At 36.0% G+C, this 27,226-nt stretch overlaps 1 protein-coding gene across 2 annotated transcripts in view; it reads right to left on the minus strand.

The window, feature by feature from the left end:
* The window catches only part of ADGRL2 (adhesion G protein-coupled receptor L2), a 391,077-nt gene extending 364,841 nt beyond the window's left edge, over nucleotides 1–26,236 (minus strand). For both annotated transcript variants that reach the window (XM_072041980.1, XM_072041981.1), the window contains exon 1: nucleotides 25,958–26,236. The gene's annotated coding sequence lies outside the window, so the exon portion shown is untranslated. The remainder of the gene's footprint in view (nucleotides 1–25,957) is intronic.
* Between the last annotated feature and the right edge of the window lie 990 nt (nucleotides 26,237–27,226).

Consider the following 27,226-nt stretch of genomic DNA (forward strand, 5'->3'; position numbering starts at 1 on the left):
GTCCTCTCACATCTATTTCTTTTTCCCACTGTTGTACATTTTTTTTCAGCTCCATTACATATCTTATAAATAACAGTTTATGCTATCACTTTTTTATTATTGCAAAGGGATCAAATGGTAATGGCCATCATGTATCCAGACCTGAAAGAACATATGTCAGAATATCTGTTTTCCTTACATTCTTATGCTCTTTTAATATTTGTGAAACTATGCGAAATTGTTAGAGTGACAATAACATTTGTTACAAAGTGAAATGAAGATTCCTAACAAATGTAGTAGGACTATTGCATGCTTCTACCTGTAAACCTCAGTGTTCATTGCCTTCTGAATGTGAATGGCAACGTCTTCAACTAATGACAACAAACTACTGATAAGACATAGTCCACCTTTAGGACTAAGGGTTTGTCCATCTCCTAAATTCACAGTGTCACCTCTCCTTTTATTCAAGAATGTACAATTGCCTGAGACAGCTGAGCTGCTAAAATGATAAGAAGAAATAAAGAGCTGGTCTCTAGATCATCATGTTGTCATTCTGAAAGTCGTTTATGGATTTTGGCAGGCAAAATACACAGGGAAAAAGCATAATTGAGGACTGAAGTCTGAGGGAGTATTTTCATTTGGTTCTCTGTGATTGAAAGAGCTTTTCATTCTTGTTCTCCTTCTTTGAAGTGTCAACCCTACCCAAAATGGGCTCAGGAACTTCAAGGGACTTACAACCTGATGTGACAAGTTCCATGTTCAATTAAAAAGATATATTGACATTTCCAATCTCTGTTATGTGTGAAAATGTAGATTTAATTGTAAATAAGAAAATGTGCTTAGTGTTTTAGCAGATTCTCTTTCTGTATCAGCTGCTTGGGAGATTGAAGAGGACTGTGAAAAGCAAGGAAAGAAAGCAAGACAAACAAATGGTTTACACTGCTCAAAGTCACAAGCAACTTTGATGCCATGTTGAAAGTATTCCAGCCAGAAACTCTTCCTCTTCCTTATTCTCCCAGCTGCGTTTTCTCTTGTGAATGAGTAGTTTACTCTACAAGTTATCAGAAAAGCAAACAAACAAGGATGTTTACATAAAATCAAGGGGAACGAAATGATAGGACAATGACAGAAAACAACAAAAGCAAGGAAATACACAGATAAATGTCAAATGCACCCCGTGGACCCTTCCATTTGTTTTACAACAGCTAATTTAAAAGACTCCTCCTTCCACTTTCAGGATGCCTCCTGCTGTGTCAAGGTTTGAAGTCATTTGATACTGTTTACTCTTGTAGCTGGTGTGGATTTCACCACCACTAATGGATGTGTATTAGGGATGGGGTAAGCCACTCCCTCACAAAACTGTTGGGGACAGAGCAGTATATGTATATATACCAGGGAAGCAGGTATGTTGACCTGCTGCAAAAATTTATGCTCCTGTTTTTAAGACTCAGTTTTACCACAAACTTCCTGCACAGCACTGAATAATATACTTCAATTTTTCTGCTTAAGCTGCCCATCTCCCTAACAGCAAGACAATATATATGCTCTTACTTTGTGGACACAATTTTCAGTATCAGTGAGAATTAGCATGAAAAAAGGGCAAAATATCCACAGATTTCAGCATTTTATTATTTCTATAATATTTGCATATATAGCATTTGTATGCTTGTTTTTTCTCTGTCTGTCCAGATCATAAGTGCTTTGGGTCAGAGACTGTATTTCAGTCTATGTGTTAACCACAATTCGCACAGCACAGCTCTGATTTTGCGTGGGCACTCCAAATGCCAATGAAAACCACAACTGAGTGGGGAGTGTAAGCAGCTACCTTTCAAGCAAGAACATGGGATACTGAATCTGAATCAAATTTGGATAAATTCAGCCCATGTATGTATACATTGTTTGTTTGTTTCAGACAGGAACCCACATTTTCCATTGCAAAATGCTGGCGTTGCCTAGGCAGATTCCTCTGTTTTCTGAATGGTAGTGTGAAAAGGAGTAACAGCTTTGTGCATGAAAAAAATTAGTGATTTGGGGATGTTAGTTTCAAATTGCTTAAAGTTTGTCATTACAACACTACTTTTATAATTTCTTTGATAGCTCAGGAATATTACTTTTCCTCTTTAGTGAAAGGTCACACAAGTATATAACGTCTCTTAAAATCAGTGCATGCATAATGGCTTCTGCTGTTCTAACAGGAATCATTAAACAAATTCATAAATCAATGAAGCACACCGATGCATTACTTTAATTATCATTTCTGTTCAGATGGTTGGTTTATGTAATGTAATTGTTTACTATGTCTGAGTATTACACTAGAGAAGCTTGGCTGGATCTTCATTTCAAAATCCATTCTAATTTCTTAAGCATTTTTATGAAATTAACAAACAATAGGCTATAGAATAGACTGAAGAAATTCCATTAAACGAAAAATGCCCCCTCCCCTTTTGGTGTTTGCTATGAGATAACTTTAAATATTCCTGTCATTCTGTGTGTTTTCTTCAAGATGAATGCAAGCTATCCTTAGCATTCTCAGTTAAACCGTCATAAAAGTTTTTAGGGATTACAAACCCTTAAATGTTGTTTGGTAGACAGAATTTATGAGTTGCGCAGTGGGTTTCAACAGTACTGTGCTTAAGATATTAGACATGACCAAACAGAAAATGATAGGCATTAACAGCATGAGAAGCAGTGACATTTTTCTTTGAAATACAAGGAATAATGGGTTAAAATGAAATATTATAAAATCCCTTTTCTTGAAATAATATTTTTCCTAGCAGAGTTGTACAGAACAGCTAAGTGTTTAACAATCCTGATTTATGCTTCTTGCAGAATCAAGGGCTTGTCTCAGAAATAATGAGATTAAAACCCCTTCAACAACTATAATTTAGATTCTTATTTATTTCTTGTGTTTGTAGCTTTTGGGGTTTATGTTTTCACTGAGAAATGAAACTCCCATAATCTGATAACCTCAGGCACTGGGGTTTCAGAATAAAATAAAACTAAGAATATCATAAAGTCCCTGTGATGGGATTTACAAGAGCCCAATGGCCTGGATGAAGTTAACTCAAGCAGCAAATTAGGGCCCTGCTCAGGGTATTGAACAGCAGGAAGTGAGGATATTCCTCGGCCAAACAGACTTTGAGAGATCTGAGTCAAAGACCAGGATTTCAAGGGAGCGTAAAGGGGAATTCTGGGCTGGAACAGGGAGACTGAGAAAGGCTGTACATGTAGAGTATAGAAAAAGGACTGTATTACAGGAACAGATCACCTGGCTGAGAATGAGCTTTACATTTATCCCTGAAGACAGCATCAGCCCAAGTCTTTTGTATCCCTGTAGTCTCTCAAATTGGCTACAGTAGGACAGCCGTGATTTACAGGCCTTCAGAACAGAATGAATTGGAAAGAATCTGTGACTTTTCTCACCATGTATCTTATAACCTATATATTCCTCTCATGCCTGGACATGAGACTGCATATTTCTATCCTATGCCTTTTTGAATAAAGAATAAAAGGTCTTTCATTTATCCATATTGCATTCAAGATGTTTAAATGAGATATTCTATCTAAGTTTCTCATCAATGTTAACATGCGCTACATGTATATATCAGATGCAGGACCCCTGAAGTGCATATATTCCAATATGCTGTACAATCTGTATTGGGATCTGAAGCTAATAAATAGGTAACAGGACCATCATGTGAGCTTTGCTTATTTACAACTGTTATTAAAATAATTCAAAGGCAGGACTGAGGACAAGAAGAATATATTAAACCATATTGCTTTATAAATGAAAAAAGGCTGCTATACAAGATGACTGGAACAATAAAATGTCATGTTTAATTCACCTCAGGGTTAGCTCAACCAAAGTCAGTGGAGTTTCATCAAAAATTAGCTTGGCTTATTGTGTTGAAAGTCTGTGGGTCATGGGCATTAAGAAATGAATAGTGTAGTATTAAAATAGTCAGATTTAAAAATAATAGATGATATTTTAGGAATGGGCCAAAAGAAATGATTAGCAAATTTTTAGCAAAAGTAAATTTCTAAGCTGTTGCAGCTAATACTGAAGGCATCTTTGCTGTAATCTTCAAGTTAAATTGTCATAGAATCATAGAACAGCTTGGGTTGGAAGGGCCTTAAAGACCATATGGTTCTAACTCCCTGCCATGGGCAGAGTAACCTTCCACTAGATCAGGTTGCCCAAGTCTTTGTCCAACCTGGCCTTGAAAACCTCCAGAGATGGGGATCCACAGCTTCTCTGGGCAACCTGTTCCAGTGCCTCACCACCCTCCGAGTGAACAACTTCCTCCTAACCTCTAATCTAAATCTCCCCTCTTTTAATTTAAAGCCATTAAATTATGGCTTGTATATCCTTTCTATAGATGTGACATTCCAAAGAAGAAATTTATTTTTGTTAAAAAACACCAATAAAACAATAACTCAGCAATATTAGTAAGGCATTTTTCAGAGGAAAAAAAAAGTCACTGTTCCAGATATGCAATATTTTCTTCTACTAGTACAATGTTGCAGGCCTTATAATTTAGCAGTCTGTTGAACTCTACTTTCTTCTCATTACTGGAGTATCATTTTTTATGCTGTGCTGTATCAGAACCTAGCTGAGGTGCTCAGATATATGACAATAGGAAAAGTGGAAAGCTGACATACTACTATGCTAATATGCTTCTGCTCCAGGATGTGAATGACTGGTATTTTACAATTTATTTTTTTTTGTCTACTTGAAACTTGTGAAGCAGTGTAAAGGAGTTCTTATCCTTTTTACTAATCCATGGAAATCTGTAATCAAAATCACAATCAGCTTCTCAGTTGCTCAGCTGCTCCATGCAATCTTATTTCAGAAACATGTTAGCACTAATTATATTTTGTTAGCATTGTGAAAGGATTTTTCCAGAAGATACCAGATTGTATATATCAGGTACTTGGGGCCAAAATACTTGAGTTCTAATGCTTCAGAAAGGGAGAGTTGTTTGTAGATTTCTCTGTATATTATTCTGAATTACTGTTCTAAAGAATCTTTCTCTGAGATGTATCTGCATACATTTGGCTCTCCAGATAAATATCTTGCATCAGTCCAACTCTCTTTTGTCTTGATTTAAGATTGTACAGAATGTTTCTCAACAACGTCACAGACCTCTTTTCCCCTTTCCTATAGGGGTGTCTTCAGTGAGTGGTTTTGCAATGGATACACGTTCATAAGACAGAAGGATTTCAAATTTCTTAGTGAAACACACAACAAAAGCCAGCTTATGAGAGATGATGCTAAAAAATGAATGAGAATGAAAGTTGTACAAATAGCAGAGAACGTTGCCAGCATTGCATTTCAAGTGACGTGTTTGGTTATAAATCATTTACTGACATCAAATGTCAACAGAATCCATCCGTAGCTCCACCTTAGAAAGAAACAAAATGCTTAGGAGTTGAAAGGGTTTGAAAATTCATTGCAACTAGAATGAACAGACAGACATATTTACTCATATAGTTTGACTGTCTTCAAAATTAAACAGTTCAGAGTTTATCCTTGATCTTCATACCAATTTTATTAAAACAGATGGGTTGGTTCAAGAAAAAAGTTTGACCTTGAGTCATAAATTATCTACCTGGCTTTACATGCAGCAGTTGCAATGAGTCCTCTTTTTTTTTTTTTTTTTTTTCTCCCAAATATGGTCATTTATTACGCATTGTGAACATGCTCAGTCCAGTGCTTAACATTGATGAAGGCTGCCCTATGGGATTTCTGTTCTTAGATAGTGCAGCTCAGGTGCACAGTCTTTAGCTTGCTGATTTACCATGTCTGAACAGATTTTCCCTCTTCCTCTGCCCTGTCAGACTGTAGTTCTTTGTTATCTGGTAGAGGCGGCTTCTTTCCTCAATGGACCCGGTCAGTGACATCACCATCCTCTGCAATGTTCCTGCAGCCCCCTGTAGTCTTACCACGTAACCAAAGCAGGGAGAGTTAGCAGACATTATCCATATTATTATTCATACTTACGGTCCTATCTAATAAATAACCACAGTCCTGGAGAAGAAAATGAGAATACAGTGGGTTGTTGGGGAGTGAACTACTGAAGGAAGACTGTGCCCCTAGTATGGTGATGGCTGCACAGCACTCGTCCTTGTGCTGAGGTCCTACATCTGGGTGAGTTTTCTTCACACTGTTTTCAAAATAGGTGCATGCCCTAAGGGCAAAGCCTGCTCTCCAGATGGAAAATGGTGAGGTAACAGGGCTTCAAGTACAGACCAAACAGCCAAATGTCTTCACTAAAGCTACCCTGATTTATTTATTTTTACAAGGTTTTGATTCATTTTCTTTCAGTGAAATGGTTGCTATTTCTGCCTTCGCTCAGTTTGAACATGTTTTAATAGAGGATTAGTCTCCTCAGGCAGGTGCAAGGAAAGTGCTTACAGGATACGACAGTGAAAAGAACCGGCCGGTAGGGAAAAAAAACTCACCATGTTGTGGTATAATGAGCCCATTTAAACAGAAGTGAATGTTTGACATTTACATTTCCCTGTCTCCTGTATGAAGGCAGAACAATGTTCTGAAAATACAAAAGTGGTGGAAAATATTTTGTGTAAAAAAAAAATTGCCTTAATTTATTAAGCCTCCGGCTGTGACAGCTTGCCATAGGGAAAACTGGGTGCACTCCATCCTTAGGGACACCTCTGTGCTCAGTTGTTCCACAGGTCAGTTCTGGTGTCACTTCAGAGAAGACACCTGCTCCTTTCTCAGCCAGTGGTAACACAACTAGCAGTATTAAAAAAAATAACAAAAAATCAAAAGGAAGAAAAAAATCAAAGTAAAATTGATGACAATTAGAGACTGGGGATAGGAGAATTACAAGAGAGGGAAAATTAATAAAGCCTATGTTATTTACTCTAACTTTCTAAAGCCATGACTAATGCATAATTTAAATATGTTTAATTAATTAATCCAGTAAATGGATACCTAGCAATTTCAAGGAGCTAGCAAATAAGCTAAAATAGATTACATTATCAGAATAGGCAGAGAGCGTGCCCAATAATATCAGAGCTAATTTGTGTGTTAAATAACACATCATTGTTCCACTTCAAATTCCTCCTTAAAACCTCTTTGCTCTGATGCACCTGTGAATGATAAGGCTTGTGGTTCGCAAAGGATGCTGCTTATTATATTGGTGAATTTTGTCTCGTGTCTTCTGTTTTGTACTATTTTATTATCTTGCACTTAGATCTAGCACAGGATTTTTTCTAACATCTGCTTAGAAAGAGCTTAGCATAGTGGGCTTCTAGTAAGAGTGAGGGTGTGTAGACAGCACACTAGTACTATTAATAAATTCATAACAAGTAGTTCATGCTTTGGTTTTGTTCTTTAAAGTCATGGTTGTAATTAAAGATACAATTTTCATTTAATTTTCTAAGAAAAGTAAATTATGAAGCTGACTTATCTCCAAATAAAATAACAAAAGAAAGTTAACATAAAAAAGCAATGGAATGTAGGTAAACAGAGGTGACTTCAAAAAGAAATCTGATCCCATCTGCCTTTGTCCCAGAAAAAATAAGATACATTCAAAAGTGATTTTGATCATTCTATAAAGTCTTAAACCTTCTTAATATAGCCTGGAACCAATCTTGGCTTAAATTCAAAAGGCCAATGTGTATTTTTCAATTGCTGACATCTGAATACCTCATTAGTATGTTGAAATTGTCACTCAAATGGCTGTTTTATTTGCCTAAGTGCTGATTTAATAGCCTGAATGCAAGATTTGGCAGTATTGTTAAGGCACCCATGTTTGAAAATTGAGTGCTGACTTTGAATTATATGTGACTATATTTGTGCCGCTGTTCATTGAAAACACGCTTTCTATCTATCCATCATGGCAATTCTCACATCAAAAGCTGAGATACCATACTATCGATACTGCAGCCTATCGGATACTACACTGCTTGCAGTGTTTTTTTTTTTTTTAACTCATTTTACAGGAAAGCAACATACATTGTTTTAATTTTAATTGACTCTTTATAATTATGACTTCATTCTTGAGTGTAATAGCTGATGTGAGTTTGAAGGAAAAAGGTCAAAGAACAGCCGTAGCAGAAGTAGTGAGGCTAGAAGCTTAAAAGGTCCAGAAGGGATGAACAAAAGACGGAAGAGTTAAATGTATGCTGAATGGCACCCTTGCTAATCTCAAATGGATGATGAGCAATGAAAAGCAGTCAGATAGCTGCCTTCTTCCTTTGAATTCACATTCTACATAAAGGAAACTATTTAAAAGGCAGATTTTTAGATCAAAATCTTGTAAACATTGAACATGGAACTGATCAGTCTGGGATTTTTGTCTAGGCCAGGTCACCAAACAGGGAAAGATATGCTACAAATTAAAGAAATAAATAAAAAATAAAAATAATAAAAAACAAACAAACAACAACACTTTTCCATTATAATAAATTAATCTGATATTAGCAGAGGAAGTTTGAAAATACAGATGAATTTGAATGTGGCAATATCCCTTCCAAGTGAAACTCAACTCATTTGGTTAATAAATAGTTTATCTTTGTAAGGGTTTTACAGTAGTGTGGGACAGGTTTGTGGAACAGAAGGAGCCTCCTCAATAGCTTTTATGTTATTATTAACAGCAAGCACAGGCAAAAAGGTTCTACATTTGCAAAGCATTATTATTCAAACCTATCAATGCTAAAATTCCTTTTTAGCTAATCTGCCCTCAGAACTGAAACATAGTGGCAGTTCTTGTAGTACTAGTGTTTCGTCCAGACAAGCTCTGGCATAATTCTGACAATGCTTCTGACCCTTAAAATGCCTGGGATTTCAGTTAAAACTGAACTGCAATAGATCTGTGGTGTAGGCAAATACTATGGATAAGCCATGATACTTCCTTCACATTCATTTTACCTTACTGCTCTGAAAATTCTTGGATGATCAGGCTTTTATTTTTATTTTTATTTTTTTTCCCAGAAAATACAAAAAGTATGGTTTATTATGCACAATGTGAAAGTTCCTTCAAAAAGTGAACACAAGCACAGCTGGATGTACAAACAGATATCTGAATATCCAAACGTGTGCATGCAAAATGAGAAGGAATTGGTGAAAATAGACATGTTCTTCAATGAGACATTTTTATTTTTAAAATTGATAGTGCCTATTACATGCAAACTGTTTTACATTTTTACAGTTAGCACATGTCAATAAATCCATGGTACATAAAAGAGCACTGCTACTATGGCAGTTATTTGAATTCTATACTTTGTCAAATATATGTACCTCTTAATTCAATAATCTTTACAAGCAATACTCATTGTGGTTTTCAGTATGACACCTGACCTTTTGTTAATGTCAAATACCATTTCACTTTAGCATGTAAAATTATTATATTTCTATAAATATAATCATTATTCTTTGGAAAAAAATGTATTAAAGAAATAGAACAGGAAATGCTGATCAGCCAGTCAATTATTTCACATGACAGTGATTCTATGTATTATTGTTGACATTTCTGTGAGTACCCTAAAAAGGCCCACAGTATAAAAGAAAATAACAAATGGAAGTCAAAATTCTGCCTTTAATACTGGTCTGTTATCTGAGAGTAGATAAAAAAACAAAATTCTGTTGTGCTGATTGGCGAGAAGAATGTAGTATTAAGTTGTTTTTCCAGCAAAGCTAGATAAAATCTCAGGCAGTGGTTATACAATATGTGGTTTGGAACTTTTCTTAAAGGTAGCTAAGTACAATTTACAAAATACCTATTTAACTGTGATAGGTATCTCTGGTTCTGCCTTAAAAAGCAAGCTAGCAACAGGGGAGATAAAGAATTCAGTTCCACATCATTAGGAGATACAGAATTTTTTTGCTGTACTAAGCAAATATACTTGCCACTGAATGAAACGTATCAGTTAAGCTTGATTCTGTTGCTTGACCATTGTATTCATAAACATTATCTATCAATAGATGCTTTTCTTTTCATGTTGACAGTATAAATCTCATTGATTCACGTGGGCATTTGTGTTAGAGGGAGAGTGTGGGTTAAAAAAGACAGAAAATATGTGTATTTTTTTACTTATCTCTATATATGTAAAAATAGGAAGAGGTACATTCTTACTGATCAGCTGGATTGTACTGAACAATCTTGCACAGAATGCTGTATTGCCCTTTCTGTTGGGATAGACCAAGGCAGAATTTTGCACTGTGGAAAGAAATAAATGTACCTTCTTTTTGTTTATGATGTGCCTCCAACAGTGCAGCATGTGCCAGAAAATTATTCTTTAAATAGTAACCTTCTTCACCTTCTATACTTGGCATTGACATTGTTTTCTTTATGAGGTAAAGTGTAGAAAGATACAAGACAGTCTTAGAGTGGCTTAGCAAGAGAGTAGTACCAGATTTAGACTTTGTTTATGACATAGTTCTTCTATGAATATGCAAGCAAAAATCAAAAGACTCTCCAGCTTGCAAAAAAGAATTCATTATGAAACCCCACAACAAACCTAATGAGAACTTTAACAATTCCTGATTCAAACATTATATTAGAGGGCAAAAGAGTGGCAGAGATGAATCAGTTGCCTTACTAATGCATGTAGGCATCAGCTGCTTGAGATTATTTTGGAATATTTATATGGACACTTTAGGTTCCCCGGCTTTTCGTATGTTATTTATAAGAAGGAAGATGGACTAAAGATGGGCTGAGTCAGAATACAGCTGCTTGAAAGGGTCTTTCACCTCCAGAAGTCTTTTCGCTAAAGATAATAGAAGAGTCAACCACCTAGACAGTAATTTTAAAAAACGAACCACTCTCTGGAGAATAGAGAATTTGCCAGAGACAGTATTTCACTACTGTTGTTAGAGACTTTGCTAAATTTGGCCTGGACGTTTTGCTGCTAGACATTCATTGAAATGACCAATAGAGGCTATTGTCATAGTTTCGAAAAAAACTCTGTTGCCTACTTGTAATTCATTGCTGGTTGCTTAGCTTCCTTAAAAGTCAACTCCTCATTTACAGTTGATACAAGTTTTTTTCTGTAAAGTCTGAAGAAAAGGTAATGTGACTTACGAAGTTGCTTTTCAGGACACTGATAAAAGTCTTCTTCAAGATCTCTATGAATTCGTTGGTTCTGTTTTCCATCACAAGAAGGTATGACACCAGAGCTCTGACAGAGGAAGGAGGTCATTGGAGTGCTTTTCAACCCATTTCAGGCAAAATGAGCTGGGTTAGCTCATACTCGCCTTCAACAGTCCATTAAGCTTTCCTAGCTCATTTTGCCTGCAATGCAAAGGAATGTGTACCACAAACTCCTCCATAAGCAGAGATGGGAGGATGGCAGCTTCCTGCAAAGGGAGGTGGTAGACCACTGGGGTGAGAGCTATTTTCCATTGCTTGATCAGGAATGCTTTTCCATGAACTGTTAAGTCAAAGCAGACAGAGCACTACCTTTTATGCAATACAAGCTAAAATCTAGCCATGTGAAGATAGTTAAGAAGACTTTGTAAAGACTGGCACTCAATGAGGGATCTTTAGTCAAAATCAACCGTTAGCTGACATCCAGTTTAAATAAGAGTTATCATGGATAAACTCTTAACTTTAAAGACAAAAAAAGTGAATATTTAACTCAAATCTTACTTGCACCATAATATATGGGTATGAAAGCAGGAAACCTACCACATTGAAAAACGTCTTTGGAAGAAAATGCCTTTAAAAAATACGAGGTATATAATAAATTATTATTTATACGAGGTATATAATAAATTACACGTGCCAAGATTCACTGGAAAAGTAAACAACTTATCTCTGTAATTTTTTAGGAAAGTGCATGGAGATATCTGAGAACTATGGGTTTATCCACTGAACACTTTCAAAGACCAAGTGATGTTGGGACATAAGAATGCATAAAGTCCTCTGGATAGATGAAGACAAAGAGCCCCGACCATTCTTAACCACAGACTAATAAATAGATGACATTTGATGGTGCAAGAGAGGATTCAACGTCTTCAGACAGAATCATATACAGGCATTTTATTTCAAAATCAGTTTGAAAAACATCCACTATTTCACAAGGATCTTAAAAATACAGTTTTGTCCAATAGGACACTTCAGCCTGTATTTAACCTTTAACAGTTGAGTCATTCCACGGTTCTCAGAGTTGAACCAAAGTAAATGCTTTTGCCTTGGGATTTCAGTGCTTATAGACCCAATTATGAAAATTCCTGAGACCCAAATGTGATATTTGATGTTACACGTAGTTTTTCTTCCTCACATGGTGGCATATGCAGAACTGGATCCTTAGCCAGAAATAACAGCTAAGAACAATAAACCTAATGGCAGAATGTGATAGGTACTAACATTAAGGTACAGTAATATGTATTATATGAGAATCTTGTACACGTCACATTCTCTTTTCAGTTGCAAATTTATCTCTTTTAATGTGAGAGAATGAAGTACAGGGAGAGATAAGAAAGGGAACATGACACCAAAAGCCTAACTGGTTTAGCTTAAAATGCAGCAGTGCCTACTGCTTTGTTAAAGGAATGTAACCTGCTGGTGACAGCAATCATGACTTGACAGAGGATCAATCACAAGAGTTACAAGTGCTTTGCCCTTTTCCTGATATGTGACAGTTTTGGAAAACAGCATCCTAGATAATCCCTTGTGGAACAACTTTTTGGATTATCTCTAGTGAACCTAGTTTTCCTACACAAACATGAATATACTTGATATTATTAGCCCCAGTTAGGATAATAGCACTGGTAACAATGAGATTCAGAATCTTAACCAGAGAGCTGTAATGGGCTTGGCAGTAACAAAAGGCACCTTGAACAAACAGAATAGAACAACAAAAATGTTTAAAGCTACCTGCAGCTGCACTGTGCAGGCTCTGAGGGGAACAGTTTTACTGACTGTGAGGAGTTTGATTCATTCCTTGTGATTCTTCAGGTTTTAGCCAGTATAACTTTAATGAAATAGCCAGTTCAGTTTCCTTGCAGACACTCATTTAAAATTGGAATATCACCACTGTGAGCCAGACCCCTTTTATTTTGCCAGTATTCATCCTGTTACTACATGCATGGCTCCTGCATTAGCAAAATCTTCCATGCCCAATGACCAGAAGAAGATTTGAAAGATTAGGCTACACAAAGTTTTGAAAGGATTTCCCAAGTTTGACATTTGCACCTGTGCAGCACGCAAAGGACAAAGTTTAGCCCTTAATATTATTTTATCCTGGCGGCATTTTAATATATCCAGGTTTGATTTTGCATCAACTCCTAACTCCTTAACAGTTTTAAATATGGTTGTGACATACCGCTGGGGTCACTGAACAATGTTAGCTAAACATCCAGAGTGTGATATTTGATTACAGTTAAGCTTCTCCAAAAGGCAACAGGAATCCATGAGGAAATTGCTAGAGAGAGAATTTTTAAAGAGTCTATATGGCTGGAAATTCATATAGCTTATTAACATATATTTTAAGGATATTGATTCCAAAGAAGAAATGTACCCACAAAGAGAGACCCAAGATAAAGGCTAATGTGTAAATTGCTTTAAAAAGTGTAGTTACTGTAATTACATGGAGCATTTTACAAGCAACTAGGGACTGCTTTGGATAGATGACTGAAATTTAATCAGTATCTGGCACAGATTGCCTTTCTTTCACACCTCACGTTTCTGAAGTACTATTCTAGGGAAACCTGCTAGAATTGTGAGCCTTTATTATCACATTAGATCTCCCTATGCACTTTTCAAAAGAATGACTTCCCCAGATATCAGAAAAGGTATAGGTCTGGGTCCTTTTCCTAGGAGCATATGTCTTTCTCTGCTTTTTTGAGGGCAAACTATTCAGCTATCCATTCTCAGGTTTGTAATCACATGGAACATTATTAATAAAATGCATAAAACTTTGGTTGTTAATGCAACCACCTGAGACTACAAGATAAAGGAGGAATGCACAGTCCTTTGTACTTAGAAGGCACAGACACTTGTGCTAAACCTTTTATAAAATACAACTTATTACTTCTACGGGCTTCATTTTGTTGTTTGTATGAGCTGCCAAGTTAACTGTCAGTTAAGAAAAGGAAGCCCCAAATGATCTATGCCTTTTAAAGCAAGAAGGAAACAGAAAATAATTAGATATGGTAAATGTGAAAATTGATCTATCTGAAGAGTGTGCAGTTTACAAGCAAGGAATCAATCAGTTTACACCAAGTAGATTAAAATCATGTATCATTATTTTTAATGGTTCAAGATGTAAAGGTCTGAAAGTCTAAATAGAATTCCTGATGATTACTTTTATTAAAATCCTGAGTATTGGAAGCAATACAATGGCTGTGTAGATTGATTACTATATTATCTGTTTCGTAGAAAAATAATATTCTTGACTTGCTGGTGTTTCTAAAATCCTCATTACTATGCCTATATACTCTGTCTCTGGAGTAAATTAAAGCATTTCCTTCTTTTGTAGTGTAGTTTGCTTAAAGTTGGATTCTTAGAAATACTGGGACTATGCTGTGACATCTATGTTCTGGAGATCAATTTATAGCTGTTAAAGATCATGAAGAATTGTCCATTAAAACAGTTACTGTTTGACAAATAACAACATTTGTGTTTAGCCTGGATATTTATCAAGCAGATGGAGCACTTATTCCTGATGTCTGAATGAAGGTCTGCTTGAACAAACTTATTAATCAGTTAGTGCCAGGTCTTAACCACCTGTCTTATTTAAAATGAAACAAAACAAAACAAAACCAAACACCTGAACCTTTACATATATTAAAATTGCACTCCTGATTTTATAGCACTGGGAAGTGCCCATGTTAAGGTATTATTGCCATGGGCCATACCATCAACAAATAGTAAAAGCTCCCCCCAAAATTATTTTTTCTTGAGAATTGCTTGCAAATTGTTTTAATCTAAGACTATGGGTCCTACATATGCAATACATACGTGTATTGCATTAGGCATACAGAAAACTCAAGCAGATCATGCTTTTGCTCAGATGGAGCAATTGTGCTGTTATTGAAGTCGGCAGGAACACTGCTTCTGACTTCAGTAGCTTTTCAGAGGTTGGAAACTCTGATTCACAGAAAACTTCCATATTAAAAAAAAAAAAAAAAGTTCTGGACTGGAACAAAATAGAAAAATGATCTTTTAAGTATATCTTAAATATTTGTGAGTGAAAAACATTTTTGATTAAGCGAAATATTTTGGCAAAATGTATATATATTTTTTTGTTATCTAAGATTGTGGCATCAAAAACATGTAAACAAAAATCATTTCTAAAATGGTTTGTTCTGAAAATACCAATACATTACCAGTTTCCCTCCTACATTTGTTCCCAAAGAAAACATCGGTTAAATTGACACCATTTTGTGGAATTTATCAGCACTGCCAGAATTGCATTCAATGAAAGAAGATGGTTTCATCAAAGCTGTTCCAAGCAGCTTAGTTGTTGAATCCACAGGGAGAAAAGCAAGCTTTACATAGGTCCCAGTTACAAAGAGTCTACTGTTTGTTAGTAAAGGATCAGCATAACTAAATGAAGAGGTATGGCTAAGACAAAAATTTCTAAGGAAAGCTTCGTGGCTCATTGTGCTATTTCATTTCTCTGGGAATTGTGCAAGAGGTGTCAAATGTGGATTGCTGTTCAAATGAAACAAGTGCACAAGTATTTGTTTTCTGTTCACTGTTCAAAATACTATGGGTATAAAATACAGTTTAACAGCAAATTATGATTTTGGTCTCTGTATTTTATCACGTGTATCCTGCTTGCAGTACCAGCTCTGGTTCTTAAGCAGAGGTTCTTAAGGATAACTTCCAAGGAACTTATTTCAAGAAGGAATGAATAATAGGAATACCATTTTCTTCCATGAATAATTACATACTCTGTTTACGTAACATTTATTTTGCAAAGCTATATACAAATATTAACCAAAGAATCATCACAACATCCTTGTGTGCCAGCTTTTACACATAAAAAAATGAGGGGAAATAAAAGAGAGAGAGAGAGAGAGAGATAAAACACAGTACCTCTTTAGTCCTGTAACTGGGGTTTCAAGCTACTGAAGTGATGCAAATAACAATAATGCAATAATGGTATGGGAGAAACCTTTCAAGTTTGAGTGTCTAACTGGCTTGATTTTCATAGGTTTAGACTTCTGAGTGCTCAGAGCTTCCTTTGAAGTCAATTGAAAATGTGAATGTCAGCACACATTAAAATCAGACCACTAATTTAGATGCTTAATCATGAAATTTAAATTCACAACTTTAAGTTTGGAAAAATTGACTTAGTTGACTTTTCCAGTGTCAGAGCAAGGAGATTCCTCGTTTCCAACACCTCTTCACAGAGATTCTAGCATAGACCCTATGGACTAAACAAATAGATCATGACCATGATCATGTCACATACACCGTGACAGATCCATGCAGCCAAAAGAAGTTGGTGTGGGCAGTGATTGCTTCATGATATCATAGTCCAAAGATTTGTATGAGATACTGCAAGAATAAGAGACACGGCCCTTCCTTCCAGAGCAGTCCAATAGTGAAAAGAGCTGATACAACACAGCTTCAGGGTAAGGACTTGGTAGAAGTCTGGTCATTTTACACAAACTGCTCTTCTCATCCACTTGTTCCTTACCTCCTACCATTTTACAGAGAAAACCCTCACAAACCTGACTAGAATAGGTGTGTTATTTTCTACAAAACTACTCTGGTTTAGCTTGTTTTTAGTCTTAGCAAGTCTCAGATACAGTGCAGCATGAGGAATTCATCTTTCTGTGTACATAGGATACAATTCTGGTTGTTAATAGAGAGATTGAGGAGTACCTTCCTCATCAGCTGACAGTCACAGGAGATGACCACAGTACAGAAAGGGCATTCCTTGATCTTTATGACTTCACAGCTTTGATGAGGTAGCCAAAGTTCCCTTTTATGTTATGTCTGCAGCAAAAGCCAAGGAGTGATGACTTGAACACACTGTGGCTCTCAAATATTGAATCTGGTTAAGGCTGGTGAATTCTTTTTAGTACCTACTCTCTCTATGGATATATCTCAGGATATATTCTGCCACTCAGTAGAAGCCAATTTGTAGTATGAATTGTTAAACGCCGAGAACCCAACATATGTGTCATGCATGTTTCACAGTGTTCTGGGCTAGTTCTAGCCTTGTCCTTGGTGCACACAACTGGTCAAATTTCATCAGAGCCATTCATGAAAAATATAATCCAATTTACTGATATACAGAAGGAACAAGGTTATTTCCAGTTGTGGGCCAAAGCTCAATGCTTTGGGAGGATGGGGAGAGTTGCTTCAAGAGTATGTACTGAATTTATGTGCACCCTGAGGGAGGTACACTGTCTGTGCACTCCCCTGGTGGTGCTCTATCTTGGTATTTCCAAGGCCAGCTTATGTCAGGAGTTTGCCTATAGTGTAACTAACTCAGTAAGGTGAGCACTACTCAAACAACTTGACCCTATAAACCCATGAAACAAAATAAATGGAGAAGCTGGGAGTTACAGTAAGCTAAGCTCAGTTATGATAAAAAGTTGGTTGATCCTTTTAATGTTAAGGAACAAGCACTAAAATCTCGCTTGCTAAGGCCTGGTCTGAAAGTCCATCCCTGAAAGAATGAAACAGTAGATTACTGTTACAGCTGTGCTAAAGCTGCACAGTCCAAATGATATTGTAAATAACTAAAGTTTACCATGGTTCAGTGTATTTTCTTTCCATTACATTTTGGGACAGAAAGAGGCATATGGAGATCAGAAAAGAGTCAACTTAAATTGTGATGCTTACAGCTTTAATTATGAGCAACCCCAAGTCTCTATGTTTACAGAAGAGAGATTACCTACATGGTATTTGAAAACCATTGGGTGTAAGTTTATAGTGGTAAGAGGCAAGTCTAATTTTCTTTCATACTTAGGATTTAATAGTTACAGAATGCTGCCCAAGGGAAAAAAAGTGAACAAGTAGTAACTTGATATTTATTCTACACAGACGTGAAGAAAGCTTAAAGAAATATACCATGTCTGAAACATTGGCATGTATAACTATTTTAATTGTGATGTTGCTTTTCTAATAGACTTTTCTGCTATGGTACAGGTTTAAATAGTTGAAATACTTTCCTGCCAAAAAAAAACCACAAACCAACAACAACCAACTAAGCTAACAAACAAAAACCTCCCACCCCTACCAAAAAAAAAAAAAAAGTTTTTAAAAGCTTATGATGGATTTATTAACTCTGCACCAAGTTTGTACAGTCTTAAGCTGAGAATAATGTATTATAATGTGTATAATTTATACTACATTTCCTAGGCCAGATCATTTTATAAATATGGACTCCCTCCACTGCTGTTTCTTCTCTATCCTAGAGGGTGTTACTTAAGAATCCTGAGATGTTACCAGGTACAATTCAAGTACAGAGATCCACAGTCCTGGCATTTTGACTGCATTAAATAACCAGGAAACTGGTGTGATGAACAGGGCAGTGGTGGGAAGCCTTAAGTCTGCTTAGTCCTCCTGCTAAACCTGTCTGCTGAAACATTCCTGTAACACAAAGTTAGTATTTTTTATTATTTTTTTTAAGATGGAAATGGAGGCATAGTTAACCAAGGAGGTTTACCCATAAACATGTGGAAGGTCGTGGCAGAATCAATATGTAGAGAACAAGTTTATCGTTGCTCTTAGTTTGTCCTCACTTGCATCTGGACCTCCTCCTGACACTAGATGTTGAGTGCCTGACTCAGCACAGTTATTTATTTAATAAGCTTAAGCTAAACCCTATATGAAATACAGGGGGCATTATTTTAAATTTATTTATCTATTTTTACAGTGGATAATTTTCTTTTTTATCAGCATTTCTATTCACAGCATTTGGTCTCCCAGTTCCTTTTTTAACATGAGAATTGTCTTTTGTGTTGCATTTTAAGCCAAATTAAATTATAAAAATACTCAGTTGTGTAACTATCAACAACAGAGTATTTCTTCTTATTACAGTGACAAACAGGAATACATTGGAAAAAAATAATTGTGAATCTCATTTCTGATCCTAATGAAGCAAGTAACCCATTATACCAAGGTTAATTTGTTGACTCATGATTTCCACTTATCCAATGATATACTGAATCATATGAACAAACCTCTACATCTAATCAGTTTTTTTATTGAATCCTGACCTTTTATACACCTTCTTCTTGATTATGAATGACAGTGACCTTTATCTAATTTAAAACACACATACTGATGCAAAAATATGCAAAGTACACATGTAAATTCTGAATTAAGATGAAGATGTTCATAATCTTCCGGGGAGAAATTGCTTTAGAGAGAGATGTTTATATTAGGGCCAATTGAGGGTATGTGGGTAGAAAAAGTGAATTAGTCAGAACTCAGATGGGCTTGGATGAACAGCTGTGGAGATACTGAAGTCTGTTTAGATTTTCTGAGCTTCTATTTAGAATCCTGAAATGTCAATATAAATATCAAATTTTATTATGCTATTCAGCATTTTACATGTTTCATGAAATTATCAAAATGCAATAAAGTCAGGTAAAATACCTCCTCACCTAAGATTTAGGAAACTTTGCCTTATTCCATTTTTGTTTCACTTAAAATATATAATATTAATTTTCTGTGACACTAAAGCTGAATTAAATTCACAACATCATAAAAGCTGAATGGTTCACTTTGCCATTTATCTCATTAAAGAGGAATGCTGTGAGTGTCATCTGGAAATGGTCTTTTTAGTCCAGGATATAATTAAGGACTACTGCAAATACTGAAAAATAAATAAACAAATAAAACTGTGGAGTGACTTCCACAGAAAAAGAACTCCTTAAATTTCCTTTTGCTTTTCCCTGTTCATTACTAATGGGTCTGCACTGGAATTACTAAAGATGAACCCAGCCATGGGCGCAGTCTGAACTGCTGTGTAATCCTATAATCCACTCTCTCTTTCCACAAGTCACTGCTTCCTCTGAATTGCTGCGAACCTAAGTTGTAGACCAGCAGCTTTGTTCTAGCCTTTCTATTAAAATAAATATATATATTTATGTACACAGCAAATTTGCAGAACTTGGTCTAAAGACTGTCAAAGCAAAAATCTAACAAACGCATTCCTCTGAGAGACTCCAACCAAACAGTACCTGGCATTAGCATGTACTTTCATGATTAACAACAGGGGTTTGTCAGACTGCTATTTCTGAAATAAACAGATTTATCCTGACAGATAATCAGCAGTTTGCACTACTTAATACATGTTATCATCCACTACTGACATCATTACATTAAAAGCACACTTACTATAATCTTTTGTAGGAAATTAAACAGGTTTTATGATACACATTTGATGGACTTTTGGGGGGATAGAGTAGAGCCCAGGGGAGAGACTGGAACATTAGAGAGAAGCTACATGCCAAACAAGGCAGGGAAGACCCCAAGAAATACTATGTTGTATTTAGTTTTTCAGAATCGATTACTGTAATTTCTAAATAAATTAAAACCAAATGTTCTGACTGTCAACTATGTCTTACACATTTAAGCAGCCTTTTATAATATCCTTGTCAGTCCTTCTTACTACCTCTGTTTTTCTGTGTCTCCCTGTCTGTCCTTCTGCTTGCTCCACATAAAAACTAGCCACATATCATGGTTGTGAAACATCTGATCTTGCTGTTCACAGATGTATTTTTAGAGGTCAGTAGGGTGGACCTCGGGGATACCGTTGGTCAATGCTATTGAGCACTACCATCATAATTTTCCGTCCAGCTCAACATTTCTCTTCAGTAGCTTTCGTGTATCTCTGTGTGGACTATCCCTTCTTCCCCTGAAAAAGGAGACATATGTGTTATCCATAACTCACAGGACAGGAAGTGCAGAAGCTGCTGAAACTATTACTGATGGAAAAAATTGGCACAGACTAATTCAAGGTCAATGTCTGTGATTTGCATAAAATGCAGAACGTCATTTACAAATGTGTCCTCCCTTCCACTGCTCATTTAGCTGGCTTTTTCTGCAGTGACCAAGTTTGGACTCAACAGGAAAAATGAAGTTTAAATCAGAAAAACTTAATATATCTCCCTTGTAATCTCCAAGTGAACCATTATTGCCTCAGCTGGGAAGGTGACAGGAATTATATACTCCCAGGTTCAATGGAGCAAATTTTGTAATTTCTTTTTTATTTTTAATTTTAGGTTGTCAGTTAACATTATACTACTATTGTTCTGTGAACTCACTGCTAATTCAAAGACTAGGTAACAGAAACTACATGGGTTCTGTTACTTGACTCGAACAAGCATTTCATTTTCTTCCTTAACATGCAGTTTCTAAGTCATAAACTTTTCTATAGAGGCAATTCAGATACCTAAGTCCTGGCTCCAGTGGCCTGTTGCAACTAGCTTTTTTTCCCCAGAGACAGAAATTTCATCCCTCTTTCAGTCCTTTGCCTCACATAGAACACATGTTGTTTCTTCTGCCCTCCTCCTTCATAACTCGGTATGAACAGAATTAAGAAATAGTGGCTAGTTACTGAGGGATCCAGGTTAATCCATTCACATCCATAGATTTTCCTGTAACATTCTCCCTAAGGTTAAAAAAACAAATGAAAAAAAAAAAAAACACGAACCAAACCATCAGAATTAAGACAGTGAGTAAAGTTCTTTATAAAATGATTGTAACCTTTATGTAAGTAAGTGGCAGCATCATGCAGACTTTAAATTCATCTTAATTCATATGTACTCTTTGTAGAATTATAAAATCTAACTTTCAGAAATATTTATGTATTGGTTAAACATCTTTTTTCTCTTTATTCCTCTCCGTAACATTCCTATCTCTGTTATTGAAACTAATGCTGAATTTCACCACAGATCTTTTGCCTCAGGTACACTGGACAAAACTCATCGTCTGATATTCTGATGCGAAATGGAGAAAGAAATGCTAATGTAACCAAGTCATTTCAAAGGTTTTGTTATTTTTAGTTTTAAAAGTGTTGAATTTCTACTGACCCACATTCTGCATATTGCTTGTACTCAGTGATGTTTGAGGTTGTTTATATTTTTTTGTGTTAGATATTTTGTGTCCAAAGGTCAAATAAGCATAGCTTTTGAGTCAGATGCCTACTGACTGCATTTCTAATAGTTAATCTTTTCACACTGAGAGAAATAAAAAAGGGGGAGACAGTTCAAGCTATCCCAAATAAACAGACAGAAGTAAAGCAACAATTACTTTTCCTTTGTGGACTGCTCTTGCTCATTTCTTCTCAAGAGATAACACTCTCTGACATAACGTCAGATAACCATGTTCAGTGTTTCACAGATTTGCCATTTAAAGATTCATTTCCACTCCACTTATTTTCGTTTTATCTGCCCCTGTTTTGGTGCATTTCAGCTGTAAAAATTTTCATGTAGACTCTCCAGAACAGGTACTGGGGAGAGAGGGAAGCAGAAAGTGTCCAACATTGCTTAAAAAAAACCCTCTAGAAATAATAAAAGGAATGCGATAGGACAGAAAAATAAAATGTTCTTATGAGAATAGCTGTTTGCATAAAATCCTCAACTGTTACTGAAGCTTCAATGGAGCTCCTGGGGAAGATGGATATATAAAGCCTCAGGTTAATTTAAGTCATTACCAAGCATTTTACATCTGCTGAAGAATTCCAAACATACAAAAGGATGTCAATCTAAACCTTCAGACCAAAATAAATAAATAAATAAATAAATAAGGAGCGACTTCAAAGGCTGTCAGTAGGCGAGTTACGGATCTGATTCAGCTTTTAACCCCTAGAGGTATAAGCATGCTTTATCTGCAAAAGAAATGCAAGGTCTGTACTCTGAAACATTACATTTTAACAATGTACTCTACAGTACAAGGCAATGATATAAAAGGAGAGTATGACGTAATTGTGTATAGGATTTGATGAGAAGCTGTGAGGAACGTATTCTTTCTCTGCAGTTATAGAAAAAAAACAATGACAAATCATTGACCGAGGACTTTGCTGACAATTTTTTGACGAGTTTTTGATGAGTTTTCCCATTTATAGCTGTACATTTTCTCAAAGGCTCTATCACTCACTTTTTAGGATTCCCAAATTTTCTGCCTTCTCTAGAATATTTTTAAGGTATAACTCAGCAAATGTACTTGTTTAGAGCTGAGAGAAGCTAAGGCCTTTGAGAAGTTGGATGGAACTTATTAAAAAGCTCTGTAGTATCCTTTTAAGATGGTAATTTACCTTTTTAAGTGTCTTCTGTAAAACCAGCAGAAAAGAGCCTGGTGGAAGTAAGAGCCCTGAACTATATAAAGCTACAAGGTTTACCACATCTTATAGATTCTGTTGGAAAGCTCTGTACAGTGGAGTGTAAGGTAACTTGGAGATGTTTGACTGAGTTACTATAGCAATGGCAAGTTTGTAGAGGCAGGGGAAAAAAACGCACCAACAGAAAAAAAGGAACTGGTCATAGAAAGACACTGACAATTTTCTTTAGGAAACTGTATAGTACCAACTAGCCTGAAATGAAACATAAAGGTTCACTCCTTTGAGAGTTTGCTGAAAATACATTTAGAGACCTAAATAATATAAAACACCTGATTTCTTCTGATTTATTTCTGTGTATCAAAGAATTAAACTGAGTTATGACAAGTAAACCTGGTGAACTTACAAGGAGAATTGAGTACATAATTTGGAAATAACTGTATGAAATGCTGATGATGACTCACTAAGGAACACTTTTGTCCCTGTAATGCATTGGGTAAAAGGTGGAAAGGAAGCAGGAAATAACTGTCTGCTGCAACAATATTTTAATCCACTTACAAAAAAATCTACCTCAGAAAGACCTATTTCTCCCTTTTCATATCTCCATTGGTGAGTCATCTAATCTCATCACTGTACATCACTAAACACCACAGGGATCACCTTTACTTCCCAACTTTATCCTGGCCAGAGATTCAGTCAAACAAAAGATCCTTACTATCTTTCCTTAACTTCAGATACCCTTCCCTTCCTTTTTCTGAAAACGTAAAGTCCTTTTAATATATATAATTTTTTCCTTCTGTGGAGAGGCAGAATAACTTCCCATAAATCAGAGTTTCTTTGCGTGGTGCAAGTTGGTGGCAAGAATATATTTCTTTCTCTCTGCCTAGAAAGGATTCTAAAATTTTACTTTTAAAACTCTTAGATCAAAATACATATTTGTTCTCCCTTGGGAACATCAATATACTTAAAAAACTCTGCACTTGAAAGAGTTAATAAAAATTCTAATTACAGGATAAGAAAGAAAGGTCAGAATCCACTTACATCATTGTGAAGGGCTTTTATTACACACAGCTATAAAACATACTTCTTTTTTTTTTTTTTTCAGTTGCCATCCTCACAGGGTAACCTGCATACCAATAGGATCTCCAAAATGCCATGAAGCAAACGATATTTATCTGCTAAATTCTATGTACAATAACCTAACAAATGCCAGAGAAAGAAAAATTGCCCCCTGCACAGTAATACTTGTGTAGATGTCTTCTTTATGCTAACAATGACAAGGCTCTCTAGGTTTGTACTGTACTCCAAAAGCTGAATGCATTTTTTTTTTTTTTCAAAAAGCACACTGTATATCAAAAAGAAAGATACACAGTTTAGGCACTGAAATACTTTGTCTAGGGAGTAAGTACTCTCTCCTGAAACAAGCTAACTAAAAATATCCAATCCAGAATGGTAAAACTGCAAATTTATGCCTAAAACTGAAAATTTATGCCTCAAGTCTTCTTGCAGATATTAGACAGGATACGTTTGAGAGTATCTATGCCCCTCTGTCCTGTCTGGCCAACTAAATTTTCATTGTAGGCTCTGTCTAAGGCTTCACAGAACTGTTATTTGATTAACTTGGATGTGTTAGATAGTAAGTCTATAAAAAAGCAGGGTGGCTCCAGATCTAATCATTGTTATTTCTTAACTCCAGCTGTGCAAGAAAACAAACAAGAACTTTATTCTGGAACAAGTGTAAGTCAAAATAATTCTGTGTTTTTATTTTATTTTATTTATTTTTATTTTTTTATTGTAGTGCTCTTCAAATCCATAATTTGTTTTGGTTTAACATATCAAAAGTTGTTCTTACAGTTATTTTAATCATTTGCATTCCAAAGTTCTGACAACGAATTCAAAGAAATATACACACATAAATGAAAGATTTACTGTCCAGTTTCAGAAAACCAGGGTGTATTTTCAGATACATTACTTCAATATTTCGTGTGGCAGATGCTGAAGGTTGCCATGTAGCTAATAAAGTAGTGCCTGACTTTCCTTTTCTTAAGGAGTTTTTTAAGAATCATATCCAAACCGTTGGTTTTGAGTTGTACTTTGCAAAGCAAGCTCTGCCTGTCCAACCTCTCTAAACAACAGATATTAACACAGAACTGTGAGGGTTCCATTTCACTACTTCTGCTGGCAGTCCTATTAACAATATGTTTATCTTGTGGTCTAAATTTATGACAGGCCCATTTGCAGTCAGGCCTGGAGTTTCCCTGTTTACAACACTGCAAAGTAAAAGGTGACCTTTTTATTTTTGTTTAAAACCTTTCAACAGTTTGTTCTGCTCCAAAGTTAGCACCTTAATAAGGTTTCAGACCAGAAAGCCTTCGTGATGCTGTTTTCTGTTGGGGGGTACAGATCACTGCAGTAACTTACATACACATTAGAAGACATTTTAAAAAGAAAATACAAACTTGAGTGAAGATTACATTTGTAGATTAGAGAGCTGCTATGCTAAGATCATACCTGCTGTTGTTATGAAAAGGAAAAGTGTGGGGGTGGGGGGATACATAGCTGGCTAAATAAACAGAAAAACAGCCAATTAAACACTTGCACCTATACATACAAGTAACAAAAGCATTAGGCACCTGGCACAATTCTGTTAGGACCTAATTCTTACAGCAATATGCATCATTATAGTGGGAACTGATAATGAGCAAACACTGGAGGCATTACATGTCTTTAGAAGAATCAGACTTCCTACCTTAGTAAGACTGATGGAAGGTAAGTCTCCCTTTAAAGAAAGTTGTAAGTAAAACCAGGCAGCAGTTGCAGTAAATTGAGTCCTTTCAGTCACTGTATACATGCAGCAGTTCTGCAATAAGGGAAAAATATAATGGGAGGAGCAGCTGTGAACGAGTGACCTCCTGAAGCTGAGTTCTCTTTGTGAATCAAGCACTGGGAGCCAGTGCCTCTGATTTGCATGGATTATCTCCACTTGAACAGATACATTTAAATTAACTGGCACAGGGGCACAGGGATAAAAAAAAAAAAAAAAAAAAAAAAAAAAAAAAAGGAAAAACGAAAAAAAGGAAGAGTAAGTGAGTGAGCAAAGGAAAGCGGGGAGCGAAGGAGAGCGAGGAAGGAGAGAGGAGATCGGGGCGCTTGGCTGGGTACACTGGCTCAGGCAGAGCTGAGTCTCAGAAGAGCTACAGCTCCCTCTTCATGTCACAGTTGTAAGATGAGGAAAGCTGTCATTATGGTCGACTTTATAACAGATCTCCCTCCTACCCCCCCAACTTCTGATGGTCCATTTGATCAGATTTCTATAAACACTTAATAACTCATTCTGTCATGCAGCTAGGGTTTTATACTGCAAGTCTCAAATGCTTATAAATCTGGTAAACCCTGGTAAATGATTTTAAGCATGGAAATATTTTGATCAGAGTAATTTGTACAAACTGAGATGGGATATTTCCAAGTATGCTTTGACAAATTTATTATCTGTGAGTGTGCGGGTGTCTTTAAAATAGTTAAAGGAAGGCTGCACTCAATTGCTTCTGTTTGGGGGGATCACGGACAGAAGCTGGTGTGTGCTCCAGCCAGTTTTCAATGTTATCTAAAATCTATCAAGACAAAAGAGAGACAAAAAATTTGCATTCAACCACTTCAGAATTTCTCCCTTATTACCATAAATACCACAAACATTACCTGTTGCACATTCCTGATTTGATTTAAATGCAGTACTTAAGCTGATTAGAGAATTATGATTCTGTGTTCAACCCTCTTGAACCTGCATTCAATCCAAGAAGAAGCAAAACTAAACTTTGTTTCTTTTGTTTAGAGTACTTCCAGTAACTTATTCTTACACCATAATATAGAATTTTGTGAACCTTCACATGTAGTCATTCTACTTAGAAATTATCCCAAAAGTCAGGAAAGCAAATAAGACAGCTGGTCACATGCCCCTTCACCACTGGTCAAAAATTAGAATGAATGCCATAAATATAATTTCAGAAATATTATTTGGTGA

The sequence above is a fragment of the Anas platyrhynchos genome, chromosome 8 (assembly GCF_047663525.1).
Source record: "Anas platyrhynchos isolate ZD024472 breed Pekin duck chromosome 8, IASCAAS_PekinDuck_T2T, whole genome shotgun sequence".
Classification (NCBI taxonomy): Eukaryota; Metazoa; Chordata; class Aves; order Anseriformes; family Anatidae; genus Anas; species Anas platyrhynchos.